The 14,745-nt window shown below is 54.3% G+C and overlaps 1 protein-coding gene across 50 annotated transcripts in view; it reads right to left on the minus strand.

Annotated features, from left to right (window-relative positions):
* Positions 1 to 14,745, minus strand: part of JAKMIP3 (Janus kinase and microtubule interacting protein 3) — a 129,535-nt gene that overhangs the window by 100,827 nt on the left and 13,963 nt on the right. For 4 of the 50 annotated variants that reach the window (XM_070247800.1, XM_070247685.1, XM_070248435.1 and 1 more), the window contains exon 1: positions 5,116 to 5,239. The exons of 31 other annotated variants lie outside the window; for them this stretch is intronic. The gene's annotated coding sequence lies outside the window, so the exon portion shown is untranslated. Of the gene's footprint in view, positions 1 to 5,115; positions 5,604 to 10,910; positions 11,236 to 14,745 lie in introns of those variants that run through there. 15 more of the 50 variants (XM_070248343.1, XM_070247606.1, XM_023636860.2 and 12 more) reach the window with 12 other exon arrangements.

Below are 14,745 nucleotides of genomic sequence, written 5' to 3' on the forward strand. Positions count from 1 at the left end.
GAAAAAAACCTATTTCATACAGAAAACACTCTGATGGCTTTTTTAGAACTCTGAAGACCACCAGCACCCAGAAAAGATCCCCAAGTGGAGTATCCACAGGCTGGGAGGAAACCATGTTGCTCGTGTGTTGACGGAGGGTGTGAATCTAGCAACCGTGTTTCTGAGCCATCGCCTGTCAGTTAGGGAAGAAACCGTCTCTCCATTCTTCTCCGAGTTTGTTCCAGCAAACACTGCAACTGCCCCAAGCTGGTGCCACGACACCCCCATGATGAGGACATCTGCATGGGGCTTTGGGCTCTTTTAAAAGCCAGGAAGACTGAGCGCTTCTTAAATGAAACAAACATCCCTGAAAATGTGAAAAAGTAGGTGGTGAGGCCAGTTTCAGAAGCTGGGTTCCTCTCTGCTTTGGACTTACAGAAAAATAATAGTAAATAAATGAATGGAAGTAAACGAAAAGGTCTTCCAGGAGCAAGCCAGATCCCTTTCATGGAGCAAAGATTACAAATGGTAATTAATGATTTGAAGAATTTAAGAAGCAGTAGAGTAATTAAGAAGTACTTCTAAAGGGATAATAACAGGTTTAGACAGGTGATTCTGGGACCCCACTAATGAACAGCGGATGAATACTGCCACGGCCCCTCATCAGGAGCCATCGGCTACTCGCCACCCCGGTCCCTCACCAGGGCTCCAGGCAGGCTGCAGAGCTCTCCAGTTGGGTCAGACTCTACACCAGCTGGGACTGCGCCCCGCTGCATCCCTGTGGGGCTGCATCCCATGGATGCCACACTGAGTGCACAGTGATCACTTGCCGGACGGATAAACAGTAGCGATGGGCTCGATAACGCAGCCGGCTACTGACCTCTCCAACCAAGTGCCACCACCACTCTAATTCTCTTTGCCAAACGCCACCGGAAGGTCCTTCTGGCCTTGGGCTTTGTCTTCTCCCCACCCTGAGATCAGAGCCCACGCTACAAGCCAATTTTGCTTTTTAATAAAACTCTGAAACGGATGTGCCAGCTGGCCACACCAGGAGCCGACCACACAAACGTGTGGCCTGCACGCAGAGGTGAACATCCAATTCAAACATGGAAAACCTCTCTAACATCCCTTTGAGCTTTAAGAATAGTCTAAATGTTGACGCTTCCTCATTAGAGTTCATTTCCAACAAAACGCAGGAGCCCACTGAAAGGTTTGCCCAGGGGGACCTAAGTATAGATGGGATGGATTCCCACGTCCTTCCTGTTCTGACTCTCCCACCCCTATCATCAAGAGAATGCTGGATCTCAGCTTAACATTACACAGCAGACAGCGTGGACTTGGGAGAAAGTGTTCTCGAGGGTGTAACACACACCATCCCCTTAGGGGAAAAACAGCTGAGGCCTCCACACCATCAGCCTCACCTCCACACCATCAGCCTCGCCTCCCCACCATCAGCCTCGTCTCCACACTATCAGCCTCACCTCCACACCATCAGCCTCGCCTCCCCACCATCAGCCTCACCTCCACACCATCAGCCTCGCCTCCACACCATCAGCCTTGCCTCCCCGAGGCCTCCACACCATCAACCTCGCCTCCCCACCATCAGCCTCGCCTCCCCACCATCAGCCTCACCTTCCCGAGGCCTCCACACCATCAGCCTCACCTCCACACCATCAGCCTTGCCTCCCCGAGGCCTCCACACCATCAACCTCGCCTCCCCACCATCAGCCTCACCTCCACACCATCAGCCTCACCTTCCCGAGGCCTCCACACCATCAGCCTCACCTCCACACCATCAGCCTTGCCTCCCCGAGGCCTCCACACCATCAGCCTCGCCTCCCCACCATCAGCCTCGCCTCCCCACCATCAGCCTCGCCTCCACACCATCAGCCTCACCTTCCCGAGGCCTCCACACCATCAACCTCGCCTCCCCACCATCAGCCTCACCTCCACACCATCAGCCTCACCTTCCCGAGGCCTCCACACCATCAGCCTCACCTCCACACCATCAGCCTTGCCTCCCCGAGGCCTCCACACCATCAACCTCGCCTCCCCACCATCAGCCTCGCCTCCCCACCATCAGCCTCGCCTCCACACCATCAGCCTCACCTTCCCGAGGCCTCCACACCATCAGCCTCACCTCCACACCATCAGCCTTGCCTCCCCGAGGCCTCCACACCATCAGCCTCGCCTCCCCACCATCAGCCTCACCTCCCCGAGGCCTCCACACCATCAACCTTGCCTCCACACCATCAGCCTTGCCTCCCCGAGGCCTCCACACCATCAACCTCGCCTCCACACCATCAGCCTCGCCTCCCGGGCTGCTCCCCTGAGCCGGCCACCACCGACAGGGCATTCACACCGAGCCTCCACAGGAAGGAGGACCCAGGTGGCTGTTCAGAGTCAAAGCAATGCTGGGTCAACCAACCACCAACCAAGGCAGATTTCTAGAAAAAGCAGCAGCTCAAAGAGAATTTTCATAAGTTCATAGTGCACAGAAAATGTCACTTGGGGGAGAGTTCCTCCTCACCCGGGATTAAAGATTTGATTGGTCCAGCTAAACGCCCTAACCTCAAAGTTATCGGCTTGTGAACACAGAGGTTAACTGAGTCTACAAGGTCTGTGGATCTGAAACATTCACGACCTTCCTCTGGAGTCAAATCCTTCATCCTGAGCGGGACAGAACCACCCAGCACAGAATTCATTCCCTTCTCGAGGCTTGGGTCTGGCTTCACTTGGAGGCCAGGCTCTTCTTGAGCCCCATCCTCTGTCACTGATGTGGTTTCCTACAACATTGTTTGTCAGCGGTGCCTGCCTGTAAAGTGACGAATGCAAGTGTGTCCTGATGGAACTTCCCAAGATGCCATAAAGTGCTGGCAAGCACTCACTCAGCCCCCGAGGGCCTTCAGGAAGGACGCGGGAGGGAACAAACACAGCCCCGCCCTGCAGCACAGTCCTCGGCTGGTGGATAGGCCTCCTCTGAGGAAGGCAGTTCCAGCCAGCACCTGGCCCTCCGGATGCGGGACCCAAGCATCTCCAGCCTGGGGCCCTAAAGCACGCCTCATGCTGGTCAAAACTCACCTGGGGTGCTCGATCAACAGCTCTGTGTTTTTGAGACGGGAGGTACACGCCCATGGGGTTCGTGGAGGAAGGCTGGGTGGGGGGATGACATTTTCAAAAAGATATGTTATCTCTGTGGGGGCTGGCCCCGTGGCCGAGCGGTTAAGTGCGCGCGCTCCGCTGCAGGCGGCCCAGTGTTTCGTTGGTTCATGTCCTGGGCGCGGACATGGCACTGCTCATCAAACCACGCTGGGGCGGCGTCCCACATGCCACGACTGGAAGGACCCACAACGAAGAATATACAGCTATGTACCGGGGGGCTTTGGGGAGAAAAAGGAAAAAATAAAATCTTTAAAAAAAAAAAAAAAAGATATATTATCTCTGTGGTCCACACGCCCTGGGCTTTTTCAACCCCTGTACTAAAGAGGGCTATTTCGGGGCCTGAATGGAAAATTAACATCACCACCCATTCCACATCAGGCTTGTGCGTCTGGAAAGGGAGGAGGCAGGAAGCATAAAGAGATGCGGTGTCTGTCCCGTGTGGAATTCCCAGTTCACAGAAGCCCATGGTCAAGACGGGCCCTCCAAGACTCACAGTTATCTTAAAGCAGCTAGTTCCAAAAATGGGGGCTGAGGAATAACCCTTTCCTTCCAGCTCCCTGGCCAGGGGAATACCAGCCAGGGTCTAGATATCGTCGGATAGGGTCTTAAAGGGGTGAGTCTTCCAAGGGCTGTCTGAGTAGTAACAGGAACTGACATGCCTTCTGTGCTGGTGCGTCGCTTGAATCTAACAGGTGTCCCCCAGAGTATCACAGAATCGAGGAAAAGAAAACTTCGATAGAGACGCGCATGCCCACATATTCCTCCACCACATCCTCAGCCCTAAGAAGGAACGTACTGTCGTCTTCAAGATCCACACTGACCTCCCTGCTGGAGTCCCCAGAGAGCCTCCAGCAGAGGCGGGCTGCCCGCTGGCAGCGCTGCCCATCACCGAGGGCATGCCACGGCCTGGGCGCCTCCTGCTGCTCTGCTCCCGTCAGGGACCCAGGGAGCATTTCGCTCCCCAGCTGTCCAAAGGCCTAGATCTACTGAGAAGAGACTCAAACCTCCAACTCTATCTTGGTTTTGAACGAAAAACAATCCTCTGTGTTTTGTTATTGGGGACCCACAGCAGCATCAGAGGCCACGGCAGGTGTTGGTCTCCAGCCAACTCGCACAGTCTCGTGGCTAATCTCATTTACATCTCAACAAGCAGCACAATAGTTAACTGAGTTCCAAATCACCTGTGATATTCTTTCCACCACAAGCCTGCCAGGCCCCATCAACCACCGATTTTCTCTGTACAACGGGAGAAACTGAGGCACAATGTAATAACCACCACTTCTTTTGAAGAACAGTGTTGGAAATCAGTTACTAAGCTGTTGTTACCCAAAAGCACTTGAGTTCTTTGCATCAGAAGTGATGTCAATGGACAAATTGATTCTTGATTAAGTTTTAAAGAGAAGACACCATCCAACCAAGGGGCAGGGGAGTATGAGCGCCTGACGCAAACATGCCCTGTTATTAAAAGGAAAAGAAGGCCGGAAGGAGTCCCACCCATCAGCCCAACCAGGCAAGGTGGGGCCTCTCGCCGTGCAGAGAAGTGCTCTGCTGCTGTGTCCATGGGGTGCTCACCACACCCAGCACGGAGTGAGGTCACAACCCACATCCCCCCACGGCTGCGTGTGAAGAAGCTCCAGCTCGAATATGGATCAAACAACAGGCGTGTTTGAGAGGGGAAACCTGGTGCCCTGAGGGAAGCAGGCCCAGCCCTCCCCAAATGCACGCAGGAGCTTGAAGAGAAAAAGGACAGAGTGAGCATCTTCCTCTGTGATATTCTTTGCACACTTAAGAGGACATATTGCCCCACGCTGTTAACTTTCCGGCTACATATGTACATACACTAAATATAGAAGCGAATTCAAATTGAACAAACCTGTGCAGAAAGACCTCGGCCCAACTGGAAAACAGCAAAGCCTCTGCAGCGTTCAAAAGAAACACTTACACCCTCGACCCCTCCGGTCGTGCCCTTCTCACCCATGTATCTTCTTCCCCGACCAGGTGCATCTTTCCCAGCTCGTCCGAGACTCCGTCCAGCCGAGGCAACCAGCTCCAAGGGTTCTATGACTCAGCAAAGCGCTCAGCTTTATTTTTCAGATGGAATTTACCACGCTGACTACATCCAGGGGGAGGGACCATCTCCCGGCCGTTTCTAAGCAGATGCCAGTAGCCGGATCACTAACCTCTCCCGAGCCAGCGAGCGAGCTTGTAAATGCTACACCCAGACAGGCGATCTCAGACGCACCCAGCGTCGTGCTCCATTCAGAGACCGCATAGACGACTGCTGGGGGCGGAGGAGGAAGCTGTCTGCTCTGCCTGCTGGTACAGGCACAGCCACGTAAATGGGATCCTGACAGCTCCTTCTATTCACACAAGGAGGGATCCTGGACTCGAGGTTGGTCTGGCCACATCCTCACAGGAAAGACAAGCGAGGAGCACAGCCATGGAGGATAATCCTGTCCCGTGCTCCCCTTGGCATCCAGCTGCCTCAGGAGAGCACTCTGGCGCTCTTTCCCTTAGAGAATCCCCTCTGGATTTTACGCAGCTATGAGGTCAACGACGTGAATGAACTTCCACTCCAACGGGTGTGTTTTATTTTAAATGGTGGGGTGATAGAAGGGATTAATATCCATTAATTAAGAGTGAAAACGTGGAAATGAATCGGACCAATAAGCCAGCGCCACTTGCTGTGCGACTGTCGAGCGCATGAGCCCGCCCTGTCCCGACGCTGTGATCAACCTCCGGAGCAGCAAAGGGCGGTTGTGTCGGCTCTTCAGCAAATGCAGGATCCCGCAAGGTTTCCAAGCGGAAGGCACCCGAAGCCAGCTGCTCTGATTTCATCACGGAAACAATTAAGATGGTGATGACACAGCCCTGCACTTCACTGTCCTGCCCAGGACAGAAGCCACGGCTGCATTTGAGTCTAGAACCGAGACTGGACGAGGGACATGGCGCCGGCCCTGGTTCTCCCCAGTTAGTGCCGCAATAGTTGTCAGTGAGGGCGCCACCAGCTCTGCCTGCACCCCGCCCCTCCCTCCCTCCCGCCCAAATGTCCAAACTTCACTCCAACACTAGACCCAGAGGCCATCTTTTCGACAGGAACCCACAGAGTAAATACCGATGATAATAAAGCATAATACGATAATAATAGTACAAGGGAAACCCCAGCTTTTGGTTACACTTGCTGCTCGCCTAGATCTGGTTAACTCTAATGAGACGGGACGATTACCAGGTCTTTGTGACTAAGGCCATCACTGTGCCTTTGGCAAAATATTAGTGATGACAGTAAAAGCTCTCTAACAGTTGACATTCTTCTAAGCTCTTCATGTATTCTAAGTCACTCAATAGTCATGATGACCCCACTGGTGACTTGTTATCACCTTCTCTTTTTCACAGGTGAGGAAACTGAGGCACCAGGAGGCTGGGCAGCCTGCCCACAATTGCACAGCCTGCAGGTGCTGAGCCAGGATGCAAACTGGGGTGGGGGGGTGACCCTGGAGACCAAGCTCCAAACCACGGCCCTGTGCCAAGGGCACGTGACGGGGCCCTGAAGCGAGAAGGGGGCCACTCTGTGGGGTCTGTTTGGGCCCCAGTGCCCCACCTCAGAGGGCAGCTACTCATGAGGTCAGAGGAAGACGGCAGGAGGTGACCTGTTGAACCTGCCACCCTTTAACCCAGCAATGTGACTCCTAGGAATTCATCCCAAGGAAATGATATAATCATGGTGTTTGTGTACAGATTTTATTTAAAAATCCTTTTATGGCACTTAGCCTGTGCCAGGCGCTGCTCTGAGAACTTTAAATATAACTCATTTAAGGATGATTATGGCAACATTGCCCATAATATAACAGTGAACAATTGGAAGCTTCCTAAATGTCCCAGAACAGAGAGATCATTTACATAAACGATGGAAGGCACATAGACCAGCAGACCGTGGCACCAGTTAAAAATGGCCTAAGTCTACACTCACGGACACGGAGAGATGTAAACAACATGCTGTTAGGTTTTTTCCTAAAGCCGCTAGAAAAAAGTGTGTATAGTATGATCACATTTCTATTTTTAAAAATAAGCACACGTGCATTAAAGATAGACATATAGACCAAAAGAGCAGAGTAGAAAACCCAGAAATAAACCTTCGCATGTCTGGTCAAATGATGTTTGACAAGAGTGCCAAGACCATTCAATAGAGAAAGGACGGTGTTTTCCACAAACGGTGCTGGGAAAACTGGACATCCACACGCAGGCTTCCGTGCCTACGACCAGCTGTCCGTCCTTCACCCTCTGTCTCTGTTGGGTCAGCCGTGCTTCATTGCTTTGAAAGAGGCCGTTATATACGCTGGATATTAATCCGCTGTTGGGGACGTCTTGGCCAGTCTTTCCATTTTTATGTTGTCTTCTATCCTGCAGAAACTTTAAATTTAATATTTATCCATCTTTTCCTCTGTTTTGTGATGTTTTTGTCTCTGGCTTAAGAAATCCTTTCCTGACACATTAAGACATCCTCCAAGCTTTCCTTCTAAAGGTTTCGCAGTTTTCCCTTCAACAGAGGTCTTCTCATGTGCAAAACCCCTCCGCAGCGAGGAGGCCATCTCTCCCAGTGACCTCGTGGTGCCAGCTTGGTCATACTCCCCTCCCGTTCCCTCGGGACTCGAGGCCGGTCTCTGTCAGTGTCTGCAGCAACATCACACTGTTTCGTTACTCAATTTTGTAGGATGTCTTGCTATCTGGTAGGGTTCATCTCCTCCACCTTGGTGGTTTTCAAAGGTGGCCTTTTCAACTATTTATTCTTCTATGTCAACTTGTCCAATTCAATGAAAACCCTGTTTGGATCTTGATTCGAGTTATGCTGAACTTACAGATTAGCTGGGAGAGAACTGACAGCTCTGACCCTCAGCCTTCTTGTACGTGGACACAGTATCATTTTCCGTTTATTTAGGACTCTTTTTTGTGTCTTTCAATGAAGTATCATTTTCTCCAAACATTGTGCACAACTTTTGACATATTGACTCTTAGCTGCCTAACTCTGTGCCACAATCACGAGTGGCATTTCTGTGTGTGCTGCTGCATTCCCACACCATAACCAGCAGAAAGGGGGCGTATGGAACACTGCTGGTTTTTTTATATTGACCTTGTGCCAGCGACCTGCTGAAATCTCACCAGTTCTAATGGTTCATTTCCACCTTCTCTAGAGAAGGCAGTTCTGTTTCTTCCTTCCCAGTCGTCATACTAGCACCTTCTCTCTCCTGTGCCCTCATGCTGGTAGGACTTCTGGTACACTGCTGAGGAGAGGTAGTGATGATTAGCATCTCTCTCACTTCTTTCTTAAAGAGAAATGCTTCTAACGGTCCACCATTAAGTATGACATTTGCTGCAGGATTTTGACAGATTCCTTTTATCACGTTAAAGAATTTATCTGTATTCCAAATTTGCTAAGTGCGTATTTTTTTAAAATTGTGAATGGGTGTTGGAATTTATCAAACGCTTTTTCTGGATCTGTTGGAACAATCGTAGTGCTGTCCCCCTGTCCTTCAAGGCCTGGTCTGTGTCTGCTTCTGCCCTCCCCCCAACTCCGACCCCCCCCCCCCGGGTGACCTGCTTGGACCCACCTTGACATCCGTCCTGGTTGGGAGCTCAGATTGCATCATTTGAAGCCTCAAAGTTGGGAAAGGCACAGCTTGGCTCTTCAAAGTCTCCCTAAATGCTTTCCCCACCCAGAGTGAGCAGAGACAAGACAAGGCTCCCAGTCACCTCTCGGGGCTGGTGGGTGTTTCCAGTCCACCTCAGGAGGGGCAGCCCTTCCAGGTCCGAGCACTGTGCCCAGTTCCCTTCAGCAAAATTTTATCTCCTCTTCCCACCCCACGTGGACGGGACAGTGCAGGCCTCTGGCCCTGCGACAGCAGCCAGCCTGCCAACCCCCACCCCCACAGGCAGCTGCAGCTCGAGGCTCCGGTGAGATTTCTAGATTTCTTTTCTAAAACCCAGATCAATTTCTCTTTCTTTCCCTCCCACTCCCGCCCTCTCCCCTGCGAAATGAGCTGGAGAGAATTGGAGATGGCTCCACCCTGCATTCTCGAGTGTGTGAAGGAGAAGCTTGCTCAGCCTGTCTTCCCTGGCCATCTTGACAGCAATTCCATTTACTTCTAAACAGCAGCTCTACTCTGACACAAACAGCTTTTAAAAAAAAGTCACTTCCCAATTCCCCTCTGGTTCTCCAAGGTAAAGTCAGCTTTCTTCTGGCAATCTGAGCTCCCGTGAGTCAGCGCAGCCTGCAAGAGCAGATGGGCAGCAGTGGGCCCCAGGTGCCTCGGCCGCAGGGCCCCTGCTCGGGGGCTCAGCTCCGCCTGTCCACCCGCCTCAGCAAAGGCGCGGCCGCCATGTCCGTCCTGAGGTCGCAGCTTCCTGAGGGGCTGTCCTCCAGGCACCGAGGAGGAGGCAGCGCAGAGCCACTGAGAGTGACAGGAGCAGCAGGGCCGGGGCGGCTGGCCCTCCTTCCCGGAAGGGCAGCTTGGTCTTCTGCACGTGGCCACAGTTACCATGTAAACACTGTCTTTCCTGAGAAATATATGAATGGCGGTGTTTGCAAGGTCCCTCCTGACCCGGACAACTCGATCATTCCACACCCTTGTCTTCAGTAAAACAGGCTTCCTCCAAGAAGAAACGAGACTTTTAGCAAATCCTGGCTCGTACTGAAACATTCAAGTGCACATTCCTGCGGCCGAGGGACAAATGTCCCCTGGTGGGCAGAGTCAACACTGGCACAGATGGTTCATCACGATGACACACACTGGTCACTCCTGGGACGCTGACCACTGTCCCACAGGCACCGGCAGCCCCAGAGGCCTTCCAGGGAAAGCTCGTTAGGGGAAGAAAGGCTTCTCCTCCCACCTGCAGGTGAGTTTAGCAAAAACCAGAGACCGTTCCATCGCAGACTGCTGCAGCCAGAACGCACACGGGACAGAACGGGCCCTGCCGTCGGCCGCGTGGACAGCTGTTCCGAATCAGATGGAAAGAACCAGCATCCAGAAGTTTGGACGGAGAGCTTATCCCACACTGCGTGAGCCTGTCACATGACACCTCTGTCCCACTAGAGCATAAAGAGCCTGGGGACGGTGGACGAACACCCGGAACAGAGAGGCCACCCTGTGAACATGGAGCAGCAGGGGCTCCGCTCCCGTCTGGAGCTAGAACTGCGGGCTTGTCTGAGGATTCGCCAAAGGTAACGAAGGGGCTTTGGCATCCCAAGCCAAACCTCTCTTTTCAGTGGTGCCTTCCATCGAGATGGAACGTGCTTCTCCAACAACCTGGTGTGTGCCCCGCCCGCTGCGTCACGTAAGGGGCGTTACTGTCTTTCTACACACGCATCCGTGGAAAAGCCAGGACGACATGAGGAACACACGAGAAGAATGCTAAGAAGCGCCTTTGCCAGCTTCACTGGGCGCATCGTGCGTCTCTGCGTTTCACCAGCTGAGTGTGTGCTGGGAGCTCCCCTGGGAAAGTGGAGCTCTCTTCCCTCTGGGCCGCTCACACCTGCACACCCGGGGCCCCAGCACACCTGTGCCCGCTCGGTAGGGGCAACACACCTGCGCGTCAACTAGTTCTAGAGCCCCCATTAACCTCAGCTTCAGAAACCAGCTCCTCAGCCCCATTTTGCGTTTCCACCCACAGATGCTACACAAATACTTCCCCAGACGGGAGCAGCCTCATGCCTCACGTCCTTGCCCGTCTGCGGCACCAAATCAGGCCCCAGGGCCCCGACCTCAGCCCACACCCACCTGTCTGTTGCTGTCACAAGGGTCCAAAGCGCATCATCACCAGAGGATGAAACACTCACCACCACGGCCGAGCAGCCCCAGACACATGGTCGGGCCCTTGATCAATAACTGTGAGGAGAGGGTGGGGTGGCGGGGGCTTAGACGCGCAGGTGAAGCATCTGCAGAACTCCCACCTGGCCCAGGGAGTGGCCGGCTGTCGTCCTCTTGCTGGGATGACACTCGAGCCGCTCCCTGCATTGCACACACGTGTGCGGTGTGAACACAGTGCCATTGTGTTCAGCACTAACTACAATGTGTGTTTAATCCAAAGCCACACAAAGAATACGCCGTATTCATGCCATGGAGAGTGAGGTGGGCGGTTGTCCCAGGCTAGGACTGAAGATAACGCCCCTTTCATGGGGTTAGAAACACAGCACACAGCTGCCCTTGTTCCAGCCACGGGTGCCCATCCCAGGGGTTGACACGTGGCTGCATGAGGAAGAGGAAGGGGTGACAGCATGGAGGCAACGAAAGGCTGAGCGAGACACACACTCTCGACTGTTCGGATGAGTGACGGCCAGTCACTGGGCCTGAGCTGGGAGCCTGGGGCCCTTCCCAACCAGGCCCGTGCCTGGTCTCACGGTACTGACGCTACCCAGCGAGGCAGCATCTCAGATGCCACGGGTGTCCTGCAACGCATCCTTCTGTCTGTCCTTCCTCCAGCATGGCTCCAGTGGTCCCACCCAGAAGTGCACCGACCAATGACCAGCTGCCAACACAGCCCTGTGTGGTGGCCTTCCCTCCTGCCCCCCGCCCCCGGCTCACTCTTCCCCATCCCCATTTCTGTCCCCTGGGATCCCTTCCTAAAATGCACGCCCTACAGTAGGGGTGTCTCACGTCTGCCCTGGGGACGGAGGGGCTCTGGGGGGACCTAGGGCTGAGAGTACTGGTGGCTGTAGACAGCAGCCTCAGGGGGGCGATTCTGGAGCCCATGGAGGGATTCTGGAACCCAGGGGGGGATTCTGGAACTCGGGGGGATTCTGGAACCCGGTGGGGGGGGATTCTGGAACTCAGGGGGGATTCTGGAACTCAGGGGGGATTCTGGAAATCGGGGGGGGTGGTTCTGGAACCCACGGAGGGATTCTAGAAGTAGATCCTTCATCATTGGGCAAGGTAAGGGCCCCACTGCTGGTGGAAGGGGGCCCTGGAGTGCAGAGGCCTCCCTGGTGGTGGATGGGGATGAGGGGCAGGTGGGAGGTGGAACAGCAGGGTCATTTCACATCTAGGGGTCGGGGCAGCTGTAAGGACTGTGCAGTTGATGGCTTGGGTTCACAGCTTCGATGGCCTTGCACAGGGAAACTGACAGCTCAGGTCGCCCAACTTTCAACCTAAGATGGCCTGTCACAGTGCGAAGGGCTCCACGGCAGTGGATAAAGAGCCCCTGTCTCCTACAGCCAGCAAGCATCGGGCCCAGGAACTAACTGTGAAGGCAGAAGAGGTACAAAGGGGACAGATTGTGTGGCCTTGATTGGTCTTGGGTGTCACAGTCAGGGCCCTGGTAGGAAGGACGGGACCCTGAGACCTGGATGAGACCTCTTGGGGGACATTCCGGGCTGGGGAAGCAGCTTCCTCCCCAGTGCCAGAGGAGAGCAGCCTTTCTCAAGTGAAGAAACGGAAAACATTTCGGTAAGGCAGTCGCCCACACAATCAGGCTTCTGTTTCTCAAGACCATCCCCCTCCCTCATCACCTCCAGACCGACAACGACAGTGAGCTCGAGAGGAACAGTGTAGCCCACGCTCCAGGAGGAGTTCCACGGACCCCCACAGACTTCCAACACCAGGCGGGTGTGTGCCAGCTGGAGTTGGTGGAACCACATAGGTCTGGACTCAGGAGTGTAGAGGATAAGGCGAGAGGGGAATTTTATTGACTTGAAAATGCTTTCCTGGGGCCGGCCCCATGTCTGAGTGGTTAAGTTCATGCACTCCACTTTGGTGGCCCAGGGTTCACCGGTTTGGATCCTGGGCACGGACCCATGTGCCACTCATCAAGCCATACTGTGGCAGCATCCCACATAGAAGAACCAGAATGACCTACAACTAGGATATACAACTATGTGCTGGGGCTTTGGGGAGAAAAAAAGAAAAAAAAAGGAGGAAGACTGGCAACAGATGTTAGCTCAGGGCCAATCTTCCTCACCAAAAAACAAAAAAGCATTCAAAAAAAGAAAGAAAATGCTCTTGCATGACATTTAAGCAGTTTAAGGTCCTGGCAAGAAAGGACATCTGGAGCCGTGGGGATGGCTTCTCGACAACTGGACGTAACAGTGGCCTACAATGAATGAGGCAGAGACGTGGGTCTCCAGGAGGCAGGCAGGTCAGAATGGACTTTATGGGGGTCCAGGCCTCCACCCTACCTCATTCCCTGCAGGACCCACAACCACAAAAGGTGCTGGGGAGGTCCAGAGGCAGAGGCAGAGGTCCACGGGCAGCAGCAGGAGTCACTGCCATGGGCTGGGCTCCCAGGATCAATGGTGATGACAGGACACCAGGACGGCAGAGGCAGAGGGTGCCCAGGCTACTGACACTGTGCTTCTGGGGGAGAGACGGGGGGTCAATGACAAGAGTGTGGCCCAAGGTGTGTGAGCGAGAAACGATGGAGAGCTGGTGCTCAGAAGCCTGAGAGCACGATGAGGACCCTCCCCTCTTCGCCAGCCACAGGCTCTGAGCCGCATCACAGACCCAGAGCACCGTGAGGGAGAGCCGAGCCCTTGAGGAACTACACCAGGGAATAGTCGTCCCCACCTGCTCCCCTAGGGCACAGCCATTCACCAGACTGTGCCTGGGAAACGGAGGTGCTCGTGTCTTTGGAGGCTGTTGGATACAGGGTCTAAGGCGACACTGATAGCAGAGGACGCAAAACGCCATCCGGGGTCCCCTGAGCGTAGAGGCCGCACCCTGTCCAGGGGGATGGATGAAGTCCTGCTCCCTGAGTGCAGAGCTGTGAGGGGCATCCCCAGCAGCCGGCAAACCTCTACAGCGGGTTCCCGGTCTGAGGAGTAAGAGCCACTATGTGGGAAGGCCGACAGAACCCCTAAAGGACCCCCCACGCCCCCAGACAGCAGAAGAGAAACTGGCCCCATCAGGTCTCAAAGGATGCGGGGGGTGGGCCCATCATAAGCCCACTCAATTCACCTCCACAGGCCCCAAGAAAGAACCTGTCGGTCACAGCAGAGGGTCGTGAGCCTACAGACTTCGCCAGGCGGGCTCTCCCATGGCAGCTCCTGAGCTGGCACAGTCCCTACTGAACACGTCAGCCAAGCCCGGCACGGCTGGCACACGGCTGTTGACCTAGCTCTGGCGATCTTCCCAAACCCCAACAGCAAGTAGGGTCGATGCAGTTTGCTCTTCTCTGCAGGGGACAGCAGTGGCCCTTCATGGCCTTGCCCAAGGCCATGCTAACCCTCCCATCACAGTGCAGACAGCAAGGTCATCTGGCCGCCTCAGTCCGGCACACTGTCCACTGTCTTTTTTTTTTAAAGATTTTATTTTTCCTTTTTTTCCCCAAAGCCCCCCAGTACATAGCTGTGTATATTGTAGTTGTGCGTCCTTCTAGTGGTGGCATGTGGGACGCTGCCTCGGCATGGCTTAATGAGCGGTACCATGTCCGCGCCCAGGATTTGAACCGGCGAAACCCTGGGCCGGCAAAGCAGAGCACGCAAACCCAGCCACTCGGCCACGGGGCCGCCCCCAGTCCACTGTCTTGAAGGCAACAGGCTGAGTGGACGTGTGGCAGGTGCTGTGAATGCCCTGGGACACACTTGTGTACCAGAGGCGGGGCAGAAACCCTACATCCTCA

Source organism: Equus caballus, chromosome 1, assembly GCF_041296265.1.
Source record: "Equus caballus isolate H_3958 breed thoroughbred chromosome 1, TB-T2T, whole genome shotgun sequence".
Classification (NCBI taxonomy): Eukaryota; Metazoa; Chordata; class Mammalia; order Perissodactyla; family Equidae; genus Equus; species Equus caballus.